Consider the following 14,410-nt stretch of genomic DNA (forward strand, 5'->3'; position numbering starts at 1 on the left):
AAAAAAGGCAACAAAAATCATTCGGAATTGGAGGATTAGTGTCTTGAGATCTTTGTTCATGTAATAGGAAGGAGGAAACACGGAAACATAGAGGACGTTTAAGAGTTTACCGAAAAAAAAAAGAATGAGTGAGAATACTAGTTAACTCAAGCATTAGAGAGGAGGAAGGAATAGGAAGGAGAGTATATAGAAACTTTTATATTGTGAGGCCAAGGGAGGAAGAGAGGCGTGAAGTTAGGAAGGTCAAAAGAGCAGTTAGCGTGGAAAATAGCGGTAGAAAAGCAGTGAGGCGCAGGAGGAAGAGAGGCATGAACTTAGGAAAATCAAAAGAGGAATTAGTGTGGAAAATAGCGGTAAAAGATGAGAGAGAGGCTTAAGACAGTTAGTTAGATGAAAGGAGGAGGAGGAAGAGGAGGAGAAGAAGAAGAAGAAGAAGAAGGAGGAGGAGATGAAATGTTTACCAGTTCACACTATGTAGTACTTCACCTTAAATTAGCACATAACTTACCTGAATTGATGTTTACCTGTCCATCACCTCACGTTCCATCAGCACTACTTACACACCTGGCTCTCCTGTAACGTACTTGTCTCTATAACTGTACCTGTAGTCTCTGAATGACACATATACACTGCGTTAGACGTGTTCCTTTTCCATTGTGTCACTAACGCTACTCTCTAAGGCTGAAAAGAGGATTAATTCGGTTCGCACGAGTGTTTTTCTCATTGGTGGAGGTGAGTGAATCTTTGTTAATCTCTCACTGGAATCATAAAAAAAACACTAGAAAATATTAACTTTGACGTCTAAATAATCTGGGCATAAATTAATTCTTTAAGGTTGAAGATGTGATTAATTCTGTTCTCACGAAAGCTTTCTAATTGGTGGAGGTGAATCTTTGTTAAACTGTCACTGGAATCTTAAAAAAATACTAGAAATATCAACTTGCACGCCTTAATGTTAATGATAATATGGGTATACATTTATTCACTGCTATTCTCCAAGGCTAAAGAGATCATTAATTCGGTTCGCTTTAGTGATTTATAATTAGAGAAAGTGAATCTTTGTTAAACCGTCACTGGAATGATAAATACACTAAGAAATATCAACTTGGACTCCTAAATGTTAACAGGAATATGGACGTACATTTATTTACCGTTGTATATTCTCCAAGGCTAAAGAGATCATTAATTCGGTTCGCACGAGAGATTTAAAAATTAGAGAAGGTGAATTTTTGTTAAACTGTCGCAGGAATCTTAAAAATACACTAGAATATCAACTTGGACGCCTCAATGTTAACGAGAATATGGACATACGAGATTATGGACATTAGAGAAGGTGAATCTTTGCTAAACTGTCACTGGAATCTTAAAATAACACTAGAATATCAACTTGGACGCCTCAATGTTAACGAGAACATGGACATGCATGAATATACAGCACTCGTGACCAGAAGTACGAGTATTAAACAATTACAGCGTTCTCACCTGACCTTATGTATTTCTGTGTTGATCAGTATTCTATTCATTCATCTACTATGCATTACGTTTTCTATGCAGTATTTACCATTCGCCCCTCTTTCACATTCATTCATACACTCATTAATTGATTTTTCTTTCCTTCATCTCCTTCTTCCTTTTGTTCTTCTCTCTTTCTGTTGTTTTGTAGTCATTTGTATCTTTTGGCCAGTTTTCTCTTTATTTAGTTATCATTTTCCTTCTACACGAGGCTTATTATGATTCATTTGTCATATATGAAGTTACCTGTTGCGTCACACCTGCGCGTCACGAAGAAAAGGTGAACAGAGATAATTTGCTAAGTAGATGCTCTTTTTATTATGCTCATGTGCAGTGAATGTGATGTTGATTAACCAATGGACTGTTTATATTGTGGCATGAAAGAATGGAGTGGCTGAAAAGGATTGAGTCTCCATGAAATGACAATAGTGAAAAGGTTTGATAATTAAGTGCTTTAGTTATTCAATATATTCAAGAGTGAAGTTACGATTCTTTGAGTAGTGACTTGAAACAGATTACAATTACCAAGAGAATAAAGGATGAACCATTATCAAATTAAAGAACCCAAGATATGGCAAAAGAAAATGACAGCCAACTCAGCTTTAACCCCTTCAGTACCATGGCGCTTTTCCATATTCATTCTGCTTACTATTTGGTGATTTTATACAGCTTCAAAAACTTATGTGAGGATTAACTTAGTGAAGACTGTGGTCATTAATCTTCTGACCTCTATACACTCTTCCTAATGTCAATAAAATGGTCTAATCGTACATAAATCTCAAGGTAAAAATGTGTCCCAGTACTGAAGGGGTTAAACCTCAAAATAAGATTAAAATAGTGCTAAACACATTGAGATAAGTAACAAACCAGATCAGCTTGACATTAAAGAGACCATGAATTTAACAAGAGCATATGTGAAGCTTCAATAAACCATAAGGCGAAGTTATTAGTGGCGAGAGCTTTCAGTATATAACCTTCCTTGGAATACGAGTTAATTAGAGCAACATTACGCTAAGAAACACTCGCTTCATCCCCTCCTGGACTCAAGTCACGGGCGGGTCAGCGAGGTGAACAAGTGAGGACAAGATGGGGCGAGTCCTAACAGATGTGCATGTCAACGAAATGCTGTCTGTTTTGGTAAATCGGGCCCCATACGTCAGTCTTGCTCTTCTTGTTCTTGTTTCCTCCAGTGGTGGTGGCCGCGGCTTGTTTCTGGCCAAAGGACGTGTGTTTGTCCGTCACCATGGCCTTGTACGTGGACTTGCTGGGGGTGGAGAGAGGAACATTAGTGATAACAATAGGTAGAGATATTCTGAGAAAAATATCAGTAAGGAATGAAGGACTACGGTGACTCATTAAATACGTAAAGTGATTATGTCTTTGGAGAAACAGGTAGTAGAGAATTGAAGGCTACGGTACCTCATTGCAATAGATAGAATATATTATGGCTTTGGAGAAACATATTAGTAGAAAATTAGAAGATACGGTGGTCTATTAAGCTAAGTAACTGTTATGACTCATGATTCTGTTATGATTCTTAGCATATTTCAAGCGGGAAGGCCTAACAGGAACTCGATTATTTTCCAAGAGTGTTTCGAGGCTTCTAGTAAATTGCTTAACTACGGTTTGTCAATGGGGAGACCAACAAGAAAACCTATATAGCACTTTATGGCCCTAAGATCTCGTTTTTATGAGAGAACAGTGTTTCAAAATACCGAATGACGTTTTGAAGGGAGTTTTTAAGATTGTAATAATAGTTTAACAAGAATTTTGCATCAGTAGACGGATAAACAGTAATGGAAACCTGACATCATTCCTGTGGATTTTAAAATGCGTTCTGACGAGGGAAACACAAGATTAACCCCTTGAGTACTAGTGAGTTACTATTTGGTGATTTTATACAGCGTCGGAAACTCATGACGGAGGGATTAAAATGATGAACACTGTGCCATTACTTTTCTGATCTCCATAGACGTTTCCTGAAGTAAATAAAATGGTGTAATGGTACAAAAATCTCAAAGTAAAAATGTGTCCCAGTATTGAAAAGATTAATGAGGGAGGTTTTAAGACATTCATCCCATTTATTTGGCTAACTCTTGATCTTGAGACTAGCACCGCAATGGACCTTTATTAATTGCAGTTTTTATAGCTCGAGGCCGATTTTCCCATCTTATATTAAAGAGAAATAATACCCACCTATCCTGAGGGTCTGGCACGTAGCTGCTGTAGGAGTTGTAGCTGTGTTCCTGAACCATCTTGCTGAGTGTCGCGTGAACCACAAGGCAATAGAAGGCAGCACAAGGGCGGTAGGCGGTGACTCGCTGGGTGTTGGCTGTGCACGGTGCGTTAAGGGTTTCACTCCTTAAGAGGCTGAAGACGTGGCGGGAGTTGGTATTGATGTTGAAGTGTGAGGATGAGGTTTGTGGTTCTCAGTGAGGGGTCGTGCTTTGCTGCAGGGATAAAGCAGTAATGGTTAGAGAAGAAAATAATGGAGGAAATGAAAGAAATGAAGGAAAATATCTCAGTTTAGGTTAGGTAGAGTCGTGCTTTGCTGCAGGGATAAGGCAGTAATGGTTAGAGAAGAAAATAATGGAGGAAATGAAAGAAATGAGGGGAAATGTCTCAGTTTAGGGTAGGTAGAGTTGAGGTTAGGTTAGGTTAAATGTGGTAAAAAAAAAAATAGTTAGCCACAATAACATCTAATTAGGTTTTGTATAATTTATGTTAGGTGAGATCACAGTTTAGTTAGCCTCAACAAGATCAGGTAAGATTATGCAGAGTTAAGGTCACATTAGGTTAGATGAGGTCATAATTTAGGTCACACTATATTTGGTGAGGTCATAATATAGCCTCAACAAGATCAGGTTAAGTTATGCAGAGTTTAGATCACATTAGGTTAAGTGAGGTCATAATTTAAGTCACACTACGTTTGGTGAGGTTATAATATAGTAAGCCTCAGTAAAATTAGGTTAGGTTAGATGAGGTTAGGTGAAGTGAGGTTATGATAAAGTTAGTCTCAACAAAATTAGGTGAGGTTATGTAGAGTTTAGTGAGGTTAGATTAGGTTAGCTTATAATAAAGGTAACCTCAACAAGAGTAGGTATGGTTAAGTTAGGTTAGGTTAGTTTAGGTATATGTATTAGATTAAGTAAGTTGTTTGGGTTAGGTTAGGTTAGGTTAAGTATGTTGTGGGTTATAATATATAGGTTAAGTTAGGTAGTTTTTTTTATTTATTTATTTATTTATTTATTTATTTTATTTATTTTTTTTTTTACGTAGGGAAGAGGGCCAGCCAAGGGCAAAAAAAAAAAAGAAAGTTAGAAAAGGCCCACTTGAGCGCTGGCTCTCCAAAGAGTTCAAAAAGTGCCAAAACCGTCAGCCAGAATTAGGGGAGCAAATGCCTCGATACCTCCCTCTTAAAAGAAGACAAGTCGTAGGAATTCGGAAATACAGATGCAGGGAGGGAGTTCCAGAGTTTACCAGTGAAAGAGATGAATGATTGAGCGTACTGATTAACTCTTGCATTAGAGAGTTGGACAGAATAGGGATGAGAGGAAGAAGAAAGCCTTGTGCAGCGTGGTCACAGGAGGAGGGGAGGCATGCAGTTAGCAAGATCAGTGGAACAGTTACCATGAAAATAGCGATAAAATATAGAAAGGGATGCAACATTTCGGCGGTGAGAAAGAGACTGAAGACAGATAGTCAGAGGAGGGGAGTTGATGAGACGAAGGTTAGTTTAAGTATATGTATTAGTTAGGTTAGAATAAGTTGTGGATTGAGTATAGGTTAGGTTGGGTTACGTTAGGTTAAGTTGGGTGTGCACAGTGACTCACCTCAGGGAACGTTGTGCCGCTGCGCCAAAACTCTCAGCTCAAGTTTGTTACCACAGTTGGCCAGGCGACTACCCTTACTGCTGGCCAGGCGCGAGTTCAGTCTGCGGAAGGAAACAGGACTTAGCACACCTGTCACGATCATTCTGTAACACCTGCTTGTACCTCCACTACCTCCACGAGTCTCCAGTTCCAGCGACATGGGTTTTTAAGAGTGTTTTTGGGGTTCTAGAGATAGATTAACAAGATTTCTTCATTATTAACAGGAGAAGCGATATATGACGTGTTTTTAAGGGTATTTCTACGATTTCAGTGACATTAAAAATTTCTTCATTATCAACAAGAGAAATGTTTTTTCTGAGGTTATTTTTACGATTGTTGTGATAAATTTACAAGATTTCTTCATCATTAGCAGGAAAGAAAACTCGGTGATATGATTTTCAAGGGTATTTTTATGGTTTTAGTGACAGATTTACAACTTTTTTGGATAATTAGCTGGGAAAACACGATTATACGGATTAACAAGATTTTTTCATGATTAACAGGGAATTTCTGCGGTTCTAGTGACAGATTAACAAGGTTTCTACATTATCAATTGGAGAACCGCTCTTGAGAAACCGGGAAATCTTCTCTGTGGCGTCGTGGTCGTAATGGAAAAAAACACAATGATATGGATTTTTGAGGGTGTTTTCGGCGGTTCTAGTGACAGATTAACAAGATTTCTACATTATGAACTGGAGAACCGCTCTTGAGAAACCGACAAATCTTCTCTGTGGCGTCGTGGTTGTGATGAGAGTGAAGTGCTTCTGAATGAGTAAGAGAAGACAGGTAAGGACAGGTGTGTAGTACGTTTGGGTTGAAATAAGAACATAATTCGGGGTGTATAGATTATATTAAAGTGTTGAGTTTGTTTAGATGTTTATGGATAGGTAGAGCGTTGGTAAGTCCAGGTGTGTGTGTGTGTGTGTGTGTGTGTGTGTGTGTGTGTGTGTGTGTGTGTGTGTGTGTGTGTGTATTTGCGTGCATATTCACATTTCAGCCTAAAAATGCTGCGTAATTACAAACAAATATATAGATAAACTACAAAAAGGAAGAAAAGAAGAAGAAGAAGAAGAAGGTCGAGGTGGAGGAGAAAGGGAAGGAGGCACTGGGAAGCTGAATAAGGAGGAGGAGGAAGAGGAGGAGGAGGAGGAGGAGGAGGAGGAGGAGGAGGAGGAGGAGGAGGAGGAGGAGGAGGAGGAGGAGGAGGAGGAGGAGGAGGAGGGCGGAAGAGAGGGGGGGAGCTTGTTCACGTGGGGTCCGCCTGATGGAGAACTGAGGGCGCGTGGTGGTCAAACCTGCCCCGCCCCAGGGAACTGAGTGGGGCGGGGCGGGACGGGGCACAGAGAGAGAGAGAGAGAGAGAGAGAGAGAGAGAGAGAGAGAGAGAGAACGAATAGGTACTTAAATAAGAAGAAATGAAAAAAGAAGAAATGAAAAAAGAAGAGAGAGAGAGAGAGAGAGAGAGAGAGAGAGAGAGAGAGAGAGAGAGAGAGAGAGAGATGACAAGGAGAGAATAAGAAAAGATAATTATAAAAGAAGAAAAGAAAGAAAAAAACAAAGAAGAGAGAGAGAGAGAGAGAGAGAGAGAGAGAGAGAGAGAGAGAGAGATTGAGGTCAGTGAGAGCTGGTGACATTTCTGGTATAAACATTCTGTCTTCACCATCTATCATATCTATATTTGGAGACTCCCTTACCCCCCACTGAGATCCAATAACCCCCCATGCTCCTCCCCCCATGGCACTTTGGCACTGAGGGGCGGCGGGTCATGTGACGGGGCGTTCATGTGGCACTGATTTCGTATGAATGACCTGACACGGCGCCATTTGACCTTGGTGTTGTGGCGCCTTTACGTGAAGCAGTCAGTCAGTTAATCAGTCAGTCAGTCAGTCAGTCAGTCAGTCAGTTAGTCAGTCAGTCAGTTAGTTAGTTAGTCAAAGCAGTCAGTCAGTTAGTCAGTCAGTCGGTTAATTAGTCAGTCAAAGCAGGCAGTCAGTTAGTCAGTCAGTCAGTCATTCAGTTAGTCTTTCAAGTTCTTGTGTGATGTTTTTCTTTTATTTTTCTTTATATTCCACTCTTTCTTTTCTTTTCTTCGTTTATTGCTCTTTTTTTTTCATTTACTATATATTTTCAGCGATCATAGCTTATACTACCATGATAACCCATAACAACTACACTATCTCAATATTCCTCTTTATATCTCCCCTAGCTCTATAATTTAACCTCCCTCACATCCTTCCTTTGTTCCTAATTCACTTCAGCTCTATAATTCAACCTCTCTCACATCCTTCCTTTGTTCTAATCCACCTCAGCTCGATAATTCAACCTTCCTCACTTCCTTTCTTTGTTCCTGCTATCCTGCCACTCCATCCTTTGTTCCTTCGTGCGTCTCTATAACATTTCCAGCACGTCCCGGCTCTCCCTGGCCTTGTAAGTTGAGAGGGATGGTAGAAAGGTGATGGCGGGTGTCTAGGTGATGGTGTGATGGTGTGTTTAGCCCCTTGAGTACCATGACACATTTACACATTCATTCTGCTTACTATTTGGCGATTTTATACAGATTCAGAAACTTATGTGGGGGGTTGAAATAGTGAAGACTCTGACCATTAACCTTCTCACCTCCACAGACCCTTTCTAATGTAAATAAAACTCTCTACTCACACACAAAACTCATGGTAAAAATGTGTCCCAGTACTGAAGGCTTAGGAATGTTCTGCAAGCTTCTAAACATTATCTTTCTCTTCCCTTCCCTTTATCGCTATCTTTTCTTTTCTCTTCTTTACTGCACTTTCTCGTAGCTATTCTCACTGTCTTTCATTTTTGTTCTCTTTATTTGTCTTTTCAAAACATTATCTTTCTCTTCCCTTCCCTTTTTCTCTCTCTTTTCTTTTCTCTTCTATTTGTTATGGGGATGAGTGATGGACGTGTTGCATTGTGGGTTTTTTGTGATTGCATGGCTAGAAAGGTGAAAGGTAATGGTTGGTGTCTGGTTGATGGTGTGTTTAAAGGCCTAGGAATGTTCTACAAGCTTCTATTTGTTATGGTGATGGGTGGTGGACGTGTTGAAAGTGTTGCATTGTGGGTATAAGATTATTTGTGACTGCATGACTAAATTGGTGATGTTGGGTGTCTGGGTGATAGTGTGATGGTGTGTTTAAAGGCCTAGTAGTGTTCTGTAAGCTTCTATCTGGTATTATGTTGAAAGTGTTGCATTGTGGGTGTAAGATTATTTGTAGTTGCATGGCTGGAATGGAAGGTTGGGAAGAGGAATTGTATGCTAGGAGAAAGTAACGGCATGTAAAGGAATATATAATGCTGGGGGAGGAAAGTATTGGTGACTAAAAAGGAGAGGATATGATATTCTTGTTTATAGGTAACGGAAAGCAGTGACAGGTTAACAAACAGGTATTCTGGAGAGGTAGGAAAATAAACACACTAAGTTACAGGTATGGAAACATGATCACAGGTAAGAAAAGGAATAAATCTTGAAAAATTAAGTGTTTATACGTATCTACAGGTGACAGATTCTCAGGTATAGAGTATGCTTTGCCACAGGTGTGAGGAAATAGGTATCCACAGGTAGTTGGCGAAGAGCATGTGACAAGTGGGAGGTGGCAGGTGACACATCCACAGGTACGAAGTCAGGGTGAATGCAAAGTCACAGTGGAGTCGTTAATCTCTTCAGTACCAGGACGCGCTTTCATATTCATTCTGTTGACTATTTGGTGATTTTACACAGCTTCAGAAACATATGTTGGGATTACAATAGTGAAGACTGTGGCCATTAATCTTCTGACGTCCATAGACCCTTCCTAATGTCAATAAAATGGTATAATCATCCCCGAAACTCATGGTAAAAATGCGTCTTAGTACTGAAGAGGTTAATGAGACAGGTAGAAAGGCTCACCTCAAGTGCAGCGGCCAGGCGGGTCTCTCTCTCCACATCTACACAGGTGCTGCTGGGGACTGCCAAAAGGATGCTAAGTGGTCGGCGTCTCAGGCTGAAGTGAGACTCTTGCCCTCTGTGGCCCTTATATACCCGTGCCCCACCCTAGACGTGCCAATAGCGTTTGTCACTTGTTTGCGTCTTTCCCTCCACGCTGCATTCATTATTCACTCCCTGCACTGCATGAGGAATATAATATCAGTCATTATATACTACACTCTAATTTCTAGTGACAAGTTAAATATGGATTTTTTGTGGTATTAAAAGTTCTGGATTACTTTCTCATCTCCCTCTCGCTTGTTGCTACCAGACCGCCCTCACCGGTTGGCGTGGGCGAGGCCAGGACCAGGGGTGAGACATGTCACTCCAGGGGGCTCCATTCCTAAACGCCTGGGTGGTGAATCGTTGGTGCTTTTAACCCCTTCAATACTGAGACATTTTTACCACAAGTTTTGGATGTGATTTACGATTTTTCTAACATTAGGAAGGGTCTATGGAGGTGAAGAGATTAATAACCAGAGTCCTTACTACTTTGATCTCCACTTAAGTTTCCGAAGCTATGTAAAACTGACAAATTGTAACCAGAATGAATATGGAAAAGCGTCTTGGTACTGAAGGGTTAACAGGCTGGAAAGGAAGGCAGTGGTGTGTCTAAGGGAGTTTTAACCCTTCAGTACCATGACGTGTCTCCATATTCATTTTGCTTATTATTTAGTGATTTTATACAGCTCAGAAACTCATGTGGGGTATTATAATAGTAAAGACGGCCATTAACCTTCTGACCTCCATAGAGCCATCCTAATATCAATAAAATGGTCTAATCGTACGCAAAATTCAAGGTAAAAATGTGTCCCAGTACTGAAGGGGCTAAAGGGGCGTAGGGTGGAGGAGTCTTACATGAGGATAATGACTAGGGTTAGGAAGATTTGGAATAGAATTTGGCACGGTAATGATGAATGGGTCGTGAGTTACAAAACCACTGTAATCTGTCGGAAAGTCAGTATTTGATTCATAAAAAGAGGAGCGTGCAGGTAATAACAAAGGTAGATAGGTGAAAAAGTAGGCAGGCAGGGGTTGGATAGGTGAACAAATAGGTAGAACGCAGATAGGTAGAAAAGAAAGCAAGGAAGACAGGGAGACAGACGGGTAGGTAAAGGCAGGAGGGTAAGAGAGTACACAGGACAGGAAGCATACCAGGTCACCAAATAGGGAGTGTGACCTTGATACAGGCAACATCTCTCCCTTGGTGACTTCTCGTGGGTCTCCAGTCACGTGCAAGACCTCGGCAAGCCTTGAAAGTTTCCACTGAACCTGAGTAAGCAAAGCCCTGTGTCTTAAAACGCTCTGCTCTCTCACCACTATTTTTAAAGGCCCCTTAGGTAATTAGTTGGGAATTTCAGTGTTCATCCTGCTGGTAATGTAGAAATCTGGTTAATCTGTCTCAAAAATTATTAAACAGCTGGTAATTCTAGTGTTTCTCCTGCTAATAATGTAAGAATCTCGTTACTCTGTCTCTAGAATCATTAAACAGCTGGGTTTTCAAGTGTTTCTCATGCTAATAATGTAGAAATCTCGTTAAACTATCTCAAAAATAATTAAACAGCTGGTAATTCAAGTGTTTCATGCTGCTAATAATGTAAGAATCTCGTTAGTCTGTCTCTAGAATCATTGAACAGCTGGGTTTTCAAGTGTTTCTCATGCTGGTAATGTAGAAATCCCGTTAATCTGTCTCTAAAATCATTAAACAGCCGGTAATTTAAGTGTCTCTCCTGCTAATAATGTAAGAATCTCGTTACTCTGTCTCTAGAATCATTAAACAGTTGGATTTTCAAGTGTTTCTCATGCTAATAATGTAGAAATCTCGTTGATCTATCTCTAAAATCATTAAACAGCCGGTAATTTAAGTGTCTCTTCTGCTAATAATGTAAGAATCTCGTTACTCTGTCTTTAGAATCATTAAATCATTAAACAGCTGGGTTTTCAAGTGTTTCTCATGCTAGTGATGTAGAAATCTCGTTAATCTGTCTCTAGGAATTTAAGTGTTTCTGCTACTAATAATGTAAGAATCTCGTTAGTGTGTCTTTAGAATCATAATGTAGAAATCTTGTTAATGTGTTTCTAAAATGATTAATCACATATGTTTTCAAGTGTTTCTCTTACTGATAGCGTAGGAATCTCGTTAGTATGTCTCTAAAATAACTGAGCAGCTGGTGATTCAAGTATTTTTCTTCTTATAATGTAGAAATCTCGTTAATCTGTGTAGAATCATTAATTAACTAGTTTTTCAAGTGTTTTTCCTACTGATAATGTAAGAATCTCCTTAATATGTCCCTAGAATCATTAATAAATGTTTTCAAGTGTTTTTCCTACTAGTAATGTAGAGAAATCTTGTTAATCTGTCACTGAAATCATTAAACAGCTGGCGATTCAGTTTCTTCTGTTGATAATGTAGAAATCTCGTTAATCTGTTACTAGAATCACAAAACACTCTTAGAAACCAGTGCAATCTCGACTGTAGCCTTTTAAATGTAGTGTAGGAGCGATGCAGTGTTTCAGATTCATGGAAGGTTAAGGGGGAGGAGTCAAGGGGAAGGAGCCAATGAAAGGGTAGTGTGGTGTCAGAGAACTCTCCATTGACATTATCCCTTGCTCTTATACATTGATTCCCTGGACGATTTCTCTCATGGGGAATTTGGAGAGGTCTTAATATTACATCCTTGTTCGATTTTTTACTTTTTATTGCGAGTTTGGAGAGATTTTATAATACATCCGTGTACTGTATAGATTTTTTTTTCTTTTTTGAGTGGTGGGGTGTTTGGAGAGGTCGTATACGATTTGTGTACGATATTTTGTTTTCTTATTGAGAGTTTGGAGAGATTTTATAATACAACCATGTACGATAATTTGTTTTCTTATTGGGAGTTTCGAGAGGTCTTACAATACATCCGTGTACGATAATTTGTTGTTTTCTGTTGAGTTTGGAGAGGTGTTATAATACATCCGTGTACGATAGTTTGTTTTTTTTATGTACGAGGTATTGAATGTCAGTGTATTAGTGAACCCTTAATAAAAGCTGAAATTGTCCTCTCAGAATGTATCTGCCTTTTCTGCTTAATATCTTGGGTAATGCTTCTCAGTTGTCTTCAGCTGAAATGGTGGAAATAATCTTCTTAGAATGTATTTATTTTTTTCTTTTTTTTTCAGCACAAATTGTTGGACAGGAAATGAAAGTGAAAGCGTCTCTTCTCAGAACGTGATTTGTCTTTCTTTTCGCCTTTTCTGCGTAAATTCTTGGATAATGTTTGTAAATACTCTCTTTGTAATGGTTGAAATAATAGAACATCGTTATTACTACTACTACTACTACTACTACTACTACTACTACTACTATTACTATTACTATTACTACTACTACTACTACTACTACTACTACTTCTACTACTTCTACTACTACTACCACCACTCCTCCTCCTCCTCCTCCTCCTTACTACTACTACTACTACACTTCTCTTCACACACACACACACACACACACACACACACACACACACACACACACACATTACTCTTTCAACAATACGAAGTGATTCCCAGAAAACACCATCTTAGTAGTCTACTCAGCGAAAGCACACAAAGTATCGTAACAGCCGCCTCTCTCTCTCTCTCTCTCTCTCTCTCTCTCTCTCTCTCTCTCTCTGCATCATATTTTCCCTTCAAATCCACGTAACTTTTATTTTTATCATTTTTTTGTCATTATTCCTTCTCTTATTTTTATCATACATTTTATTCCCTTTATTTTTCATTATCCTACCTTATTCTTTCCTTTCACAACGCTATCTCTCTCTCTCTCTCTCTCTCTCTCTCTCTCTCTCTCTCTCTCTCTCTCTCTGGTTCCTTTGCTAGTTGCCAGGTACCACCCTATTTTGGTCAAGGTCACCCCCTCCCCCCATGGACCCACTATTACAACATCATGCTCAGGTGTGGAGGTTTGACTATGATTTAATCCCTTCCACCCCCGCCACAGTTCCAAGGTTGAGGGTTGTGAAGGTGGTGGTATCTGTTAACGTTCCTGTGTGTTGTGTGGTTCTTGTATAGTGTTATTTTTTTATCTTACTTGTTTTTGGGTTAAATTTAGTAAGGGAGTCTTTGGTGAGTGTCGGGTTATTGTTGTGGATGTTTCTGTTGTCATACGTGATGTTTTTATTCAGATTTTGATTGATTTAACTCTATCTGGTATATTCGTGCCTTCATTAGCCTTCCAGTACCGTACAAACTGCTTCCCTACAGGCGCAAACTTGAGAGAGAAAGGAAAAAAAAGCAAATATGCAAATAATAGGGATGGGATGACACACACACACACACACACACACACACACAGAGAGAGAGAGAGAGAGAGAGAGAGAGAGAGAGAGAGAGAGAGAGAGAGAGAGAGAGAGAGAGAGAGAGAGAGAGAATCAAAATGCAACATGGAGTTATTGAGGTAGGCAAATATGTCGAGGAAAGGAGGAAACACACAACAAACACACAGAGAGAGAGAGAGAGAGAGAGAGAGAGAGAGAGAGAGAGAGAGAGAGAGAGAGAGAAATCAAAATGCAACATGGAGTTACTGAGGTAGGCAAATATGTCGAGGAAAGGAGGAGGAGGAGGAGGAGGAGGAGGAGGAGGAGGCGGGAAGGACGTAGAGAGAAGTGGGGAAGACGGAAGAGGAGGAAGAGGGGGTGAGGAGGGGTGAGTGGTGAGGTGGGGGTTAACACTAGCCTGTCTCTAAGCTTCACCAAGACATCTCATGGTCGACACGTGGTTAAGGCATGGAACAGACGTCATGGTGTGTGTGTGTGTGTGTGTGTGTGTGTGTGTGTGTGTGTGTGTGTGTGTGTTGCTAGTTACTTCATCGTCCTTCATTTATATTTCGTCTACTAGCTATGGGTGGAGGAGGAGGAGGAGGAGGAGGAGGAGGGGATAATGGTGGTGAGAAATGAGTAAGAGGATGATAAATTGAAGGTGCTGCTGTTAGATGAGGAATAAGAATAGTAGTAGTAGTAGAGTAACAGTAGTAGTAGTAGTAGTAATTGTAGTAGTAGTAT

General features: G+C 39.8%; 1 long non-coding RNA gene across 1 annotated transcript; it reads right to left on the minus strand.

The window, feature by feature from the left end:
- Positions 1-1,811: 1,811 nt before the first annotated feature.
- Positions 1,812-9,442, minus strand: LOC123507432. The gene is made up of 4 exons (XR_006675652.1): positions 9,288-9,442; positions 5,346-5,446; positions 3,709-3,962; positions 1,812-2,776 (listed from the first exon to the last, which is right to left on the minus strand). It is a non-coding gene; the product is annotated as an uncharacterized LOC123507432 (long non-coding RNA).
- Between the last annotated feature and the right edge of the window lie 4,968 nt (positions 9,443-14,410).

The sequence above is a fragment of the Portunus trituberculatus genome, chromosome 22 (assembly GCF_017591435.1).
Source record: "Portunus trituberculatus isolate SZX2019 chromosome 22, ASM1759143v1, whole genome shotgun sequence".
Taxonomy (NCBI): Eukaryota; Metazoa; Arthropoda; class Malacostraca; order Decapoda; family Portunidae; genus Portunus; species Portunus trituberculatus.